Source organism: Myotis lucifugus, unplaced genomic scaffold, assembly GCF_000147115.1.
Source record: "Myotis lucifugus unplaced genomic scaffold, Myoluc2.0 scaffold_135, whole genome shotgun sequence".
Taxonomy (NCBI): Eukaryota; Metazoa; Chordata; class Mammalia; order Chiroptera; family Vespertilionidae; genus Myotis; species Myotis lucifugus.
In genome coordinates this window covers 517,258-523,952 of record NW_005871183.1, presented here as the reverse complement: position 1 = coordinate 523,952, position 6,695 = coordinate 517,258, and the positions used below count along the sequence as shown (strand labels likewise).

The 6,695-nt window shown below is 38.3% G+C and overlaps 1 non-coding gene across 1 annotated transcript; it reads left to right on the top strand.

The window, feature by feature from the left end:
* The first annotated feature begins 318 nt into the window (after nt 1–318).
* Nucleotides 319–417, top strand: LOC111827130. The gene has a single exon (XR_002830632.1). It is a non-coding gene; the product is annotated as a small nucleolar RNA U13 (small nucleolar RNA).
* Nucleotides 418–6,695: the final 6,278 nt, after the last annotated feature.

Below are 6,695 nucleotides of genomic sequence, written 5' to 3'. Positions count from 1 at the left end.
TACCCTAAGTGAACTAAAGAGATTTACAAATCACTTATTAATGCTGAAAAAATGTTTACAGGTTTAGACAAAACTTATTAAAAGATTACAAAAAAGTGTAATGTTGTAGATTTAATAAAAGATTAACTGGGAGTAGAACTTTGATTGAAAGTAAAGCCTGCTTAAAAACGAACCATAAAATAAAACCTTTTCCTCCATCTATTCTTGAGTCTGTTATCTCCCGGTACTTAGAAAGATTATTTCCAATGATATCATCTAAAAGTGCAAGAGTGAGAGTTTTTACCCTTATCTTTCTGATACCTCAATTATGAGGTTCAGATCCTTTTGTAGTTTATAAATGTGAATATTGGGTGTTCAAACTATTGTGTAAGATGTGCCTCCCTCAAATCTTGTTATGGCATCATTACCTATATGACATCAAAGAAAAAAAAAAGAGGTTCATCCTCTTATTTGCCAAACCAAGCCCTTCCTTCATTTAGGACCATTTCAGTTTTCACATGGTTAACAGGTTAACCATGTTAAGCAATGTCCCTATATCATATGTTCTTGGCATATGGAATCCAACATAACTCACCTTCACTTTAAGGAAGGACTCTTAAAACCTTACATGGATTCTCTATCACTGGGATGTTTTTCATCTTTCAAATCTCAACCTTCCAACTCCCACTTTCTGACTATAGCTTTCTCTTCTTTTACATCCTCAATGGCTATGCTCCAAATACAAGTGAGTCAACTATGTTTAACGACTCTTTTTCTTGACCCTTCTCTATTCTATTTCTTCAAAAGACTTTGTCTGTGTTTCATCTGCTTTCTTCAACTCCATCTAGACCAACTGGTTAATGATTTCAGATAATTCCTAATCCTTGCCTAGCACAATATGGTTGAAAGTGCATTGAATATAAAATATGACATACACAGATTAAATTCCTGTTTCACCCATTTATAACCCATGGCCTTCTCCAAGGCAGTATGATTTCTCAAGCTTAGATTCTTCTCCAGTAAAATGGAAATGATGTTTACCTCTGAACATTTTGTGATAATTATATGAGATAATGTGTGTAAGGTAGATCAATAGAGATAGGGGCTAAATAAAGGTTACTCTCCCCTTTATTTCTTCCTTTTCTTTGTCCTTCTGAAAAATTCATATTGCCAAGCCCCATCCTAAGACATAGCCAACTAATGGGTGAGCTTCTGCAACTGTGCTTTTCAGCGTCAACTAAACAATTTCAATAAAGCTTGAACTTCTTTTCACTGATCTCTAGGCTGCTCCTTTTAGCATCCCAGATTCTTTTAGTAACTATACTAGAGGCCCAGTGCACAAATCCATGCACCAGTGGGGTCCCTCGGCCTGGCCTGCAGGATCGGGCCAAAACTGGCTCTCCATCATCCCCCGAGGGGTCCCGGGTTGCAAGAGGGTGCAGGCCCATCCAAGGGACCCCACCAGTGCACGATGAGGGCCGGGGAGGGACGCAAGAGGTTGGCCAGCCGGGGAGGGACCACAGGAGGGCTCCAGGGCATGTCCCGCCCAACCGTCTTGAACTAACCTGCCAGACGGAATATCTGCCCTCTGGTGGTCAGTGCACATCATAGCGACTGGACGACCGGTTGACTGTCTGCCCCCTGGTGGTCAGTACACGTCATAGCGAGTGGTTGAGTGGTCTTAGCATATCATTAGCATATTACACTTTGATTGGTTGACCGGATGACCGGACACTTAGCATATTAGGCTTCTATTATATAGGATGCCCTTATTATATTTTTACAACCCTGCCTCTCCCTGCTTCTCTCAATCCTATTTTGCTTCATCCTCTTCTCAAAATATAAAAGGCCAGGAGACACGAACTCTACCAACTTCCCTCCTCCCATATCCAATCTTGTCTCTCTTTCTATCTACCAACCTACTATTTTTCTTCACAACTAATTTGTTCTTCTTTCTTTTATGTCTCGAAAGAAGATGCCTCACTTCACCTCCAAGACAAACAGCTCTATCTATGTTATTGAATTAATTACCCTCCTGCTCCATTTGGGACTTTGCTTGATTAATGACCCCTTTTTCTTGGACTTTGCACTTTTTTTCTCAGGATACTAAAAATATTTCTCTTTCCTATATAAAGATATTTTCTTGCTAATGTATTCCTCCCACAGCATAATCCTTGCTCTGCAATTCAGTTTACTGACCAAGTCTTTGAAAGAACAGACCATATTTTCTTCATTTTATCACTTTTACTCCACAGAGATGACTTCTGCCTTAATTACTTAATATAATGTTTTTAGAGATTTTAGCTAAGCACTTAACTTCAGAATCTGCTATTTTTAATTTATTATTTTGATTAATCTCTCAGAGGTATTTGCCACTCTTATCTTCTTAAGAATATTTCCCCTCTTGACCTCAAGATAAGTTCTCTTCCTAACTCTACTATTCTCTCTTCTTCCTTTATTATACCATACCTCTTTACTCAGCCTGAAAAAATATATATAATTTTTTAATTCTCACCTAAGGATATGTTTATCTTCATTTTAGAGAGAGAGGAAGGGACACACACACACACACACACACACGCACGCACATACGCACACACACACAAACACTGATGTGAGAGAGAAACAGCAATAGGTTACCTCCTATACATTCTCTGACCAGAAATCAAATATTTGATTTGAAAGCCACCTGACCAGGGTCAGCCCAAAAATATTTTGTTTCTTAATTCTATCTTTGATCTTCTCATATTCTACACATTTCTTTCTTAATATTTTATTCATGCTCATGACTTCAATGACCAAATATAAAAGTTGTATACTCATATTTGTATTTTGTCCTTTACTGATTCTTCAGGTACCAGGTAAATTTGTAACTGGTACTAGATATCTGCAACGGGATTTTCCCTCATCAATGAAAAGGTCTCCATTAATCAAGTCAGTCCAATATAAAAACTTGCCATAACACTCTTTGAGTAAATAAGGAATATACATGTTAGAGGTTGAATCCATTAAGCTAGGGAGAGATCAGTGGTCCTGTCTCCAAATAGTCAAGAGGAAAAAAGTGGTGAGACTGGGGCAAAATAAAAAGGCATACCTTAAATCAAAGCTAAGAAAAAAAACTTTTAGATGCATGTGGCAAAACTACCCAGAAAATTCCTGGGTGATTTTTTAGAATGGTACAGGAATGTGTGTGGTTTGTGGTTGACATCTTTTTTTTAAATATATTTTTATTGAGTTCAGAGAGGAAGGGAGAGGAAGAGAGAGATAGAAACATCAATGATGAGAGGGAATCATTGATTGACTGCCTCCTGCATACCCCCTACTGGACACCAAGTCTGCAACCTGGGAATGTGCCCTTGACCGGAATTGAACCTGGGACCCTTCAGTCCACAGGCTGACGCTCTATCCACTGAGCCAAACCGGGTAGGGCTGTGGCTGACATCTTTATATAAAATCTACCAAGTTAACAAATACACTTATTCCTACCACCTAAATATATCTCATACCAATTTTCTCCTTTTCATTCCATTTCACTGCTTCAATTCAGATCATCATTATTTATCACATCCACTATTGCAGGAGTCAGATAATCCATCTCTCTTAGTTTTTCTGCTCTAATCTGTCTCAAACCTAACACATTTTCCACACTACACTCAGAGTAATCTTTCTATAAAACAAACCTGGTCAAATTACTCCACTGCTATAAAAGTCTTCTGATGAAACATCAAAGCCTATATTCCTTGCACGCCAAATAAGAATATTAGCAAATTTGTGCCTGACCAAATTTCTAGGCTTAGTTCCAACTGCTCATGCAAACCATGCTCATGTTCTCTGGTCATGACATTCTTTCACACTTCTATAATCCCTATGGTTCTGAAAATCCATGTTTTTATCCAGTGAAACAGCTTTTTTTAGGTTTTTAATTGAAATATTATGTCTTTGATATGGCTACTTGTACTGTGTTGCAAGAACCACACATTATATTTTCATAACTGTCATATCCCTAAAATTCTGGGATCTACTTGAGGTTAGGAACATTTATTTACATTTTCTGTCCCATATTTAGATGTGTGCATAACACCAATAAATGCTCAAAAATGTTTGCAGTTTGGATGACTAGAGGGCTGGATACTGGATGAATTAATAACAAGTTATTATAAAAATTACCATGCCACATATAAATTCTAAGCTTGTTTGAATATATTTTACTATGAATAAAAATACTCAATACTTTCAAAAGAAGTCTCAACATCAACACTTTCACAAGATGCTCAATGTCACTAATCATCAGAAAAATGGAAATTAAAACCACAATATCACCTCACACCTGTCAAAATGGCTCTCATTAATAAATCAACAAATAACAAGTATTGGCGAGGATATGGAGAAAAAGAAACCTTCTTGCACTGTTGGTGGGAATTAGATTGATGCAGCTACTGTGGAAAGCAGTATGAAGTCACTTGAAAAAATTCAAAATGGAACTGCCCTATGACCCAGCAATTTCACTTCTGGAAATTTATCCAAAGAAACCTGAAACATTAGTTCGAAAGAAGGTACGCATCCCTATGTTCATTGCAACATTATTTACAATAGCCAAGATTTGGAAGCAGCCCAAATGCCCATTCGTAGAAGACTGGATAAAAAAGCTGTGGTCCATTTACACAATGGAATACTACCAGGCCACAAAAAAGAAGGACATCTTACACTTTGTGACAGCATGGATGGACCTGCAAAGCATTATGCTAAGTGAAATAAGCCTGTCAGAGAAAGACACGCACCATGATTTCACTTTTATGTGGAATCTAATGAACAAAATGAACAAGCAAAAAAGAGACAGACTCATAGAGAGCAAGCTGACAGCTGTGAGAGGATTGAGCAAACAAGAAAAAGAAAAGGTTCACAATGAATCACAGAGAGTGAAAAGGATTTCCAGCCTGGAAGAAGGGGCTTTACTTTCAGACACCACATGACAAGATCAATCATAGTAATGCTTCTTCCAGTTGCTGTTAAAAAAATAAATACTATTTAAATATATAAAAATTACTACTTTTCCAAGTAATAATAGCTTAACAATTGCATTAATGCAGACTCAAGAATAAATTAATATTGGGCAACTAATAAGTAACTATTAAAAGACTGAAACTCATCAATAATGACCCTGCTCTCCCATGCCTCTCTCAATAATTATTGGTGCCTTTCCCTGGCAGTTTTAGAAACACCCTCTTCCCAAGGCAGTTTATATGTGTGTGTTTACTTCAGAAGTTATCATCTGGTACAATCTAGAAGTGACAGGGAAAACTCTTGTTATACTCTATTTGTTCATTCTATGCTGCTAGGCAGGTCTTAGTTTCTCCTTGCCTGATACTCATCCATCCTTGTATCCAGTCTGATTGGTGAGACCCTGAGACCTCACCAATCTTTTACCAGCTTTCTTTGACTTTGGACGGATCACTCAAATTAAATCCCTCTTGCCTACTCCACTAGTTTTAATACTACTCGCCACCTGAAGCCTTCTTGGGCTCTGAATCAACTCACTGTTTTTTTACAATGTTTGCTTAAATCAATATTGTGTTTGCATCTTAACTTTGGACCTTCCAGATGTGAGGCTCGATACTCTTCCAAAGTGCCGATTCTAGAATCTAGATGTGTTTTTAGGCCTCCTTTTCAGTTTACATCAAGCACAATGAAGGGAGGGTAGGCATATCGTCCCCAGTGGGGCATTTGGCAATACCCACAGACATATTTTGGTGCTCACAAGGGGGGATGCTATTGGCATCTAGTGGGGCCAGGGGTGCTGCTACACACCCTGCAATGCACAGGACGGAACCCCAGCTCCAACCTACAATAAAGACATATCTGGGTTACAATGTCAATAGTTTTGAGGTTGAGAAAATCTGCATCTAGCATTTTCCCCTTCCTTGCACACCTTCTGCTGCTAAAGTACTAATATGCCTCATGGCTGTGCTGACCTCAGTTATAAAACCAGGGCAGAAAGCATATAATGTTTGCCAAGTTTTGATACTATAATCTACTCACTTGGACTCCTTTTTGCCCAGATTTTCTATCTTGATAAAATAGCAGCTGACCATTCCTCTTCTACAGAGTGCCCTGGAGGTTTAATAAATCCATTTTAATGAGGTGCTTTGCCGTCCTCGGGTGAAAAATGCTCCACAAGTGTTATTCCCATCACAAGAGAGAGCAATGATTGCTTTGCAGATTGGCACATGAAGTTCATTCCTGCAATGCACCTCCATCCCACAGCTCCAAAAAGTACAAAATTTGCTCATAAAAAATAGAAGCGGACTGACAACTGGAGCATTTTCTTTCACATCTGTCAGTAGAAGTAGAGTCGTTGAAGAATCATCTGTCGGGTGGCTGCATCTCTAAATTATCCTGTGCATCAGCCACCAGGTTACTGAATTCTTTATACATTAGAATCCCATCATGTATAAAAAGCAGGCAGTAGATGGAGATTACATTGATCTCACAAAAAGGGGGGTTTAAAAAAGTCCCTAATGTGCCCACCAAAAGTTTCAAACTGGCAAATGTGGTACATAAGACAGTAAGAACGGGGAGGGAAAAAAATTAAGAACTTGGTCTTCTTTGAGTTCAGTAAAAGACATAAGTCTCAGTGTTGGCATGTCCTTGGGAAGCTGCACTATAAATTGTAGCCTAGATGAATTAAGTTTGCTTTCCTTTCCAAATAAACCTATGAC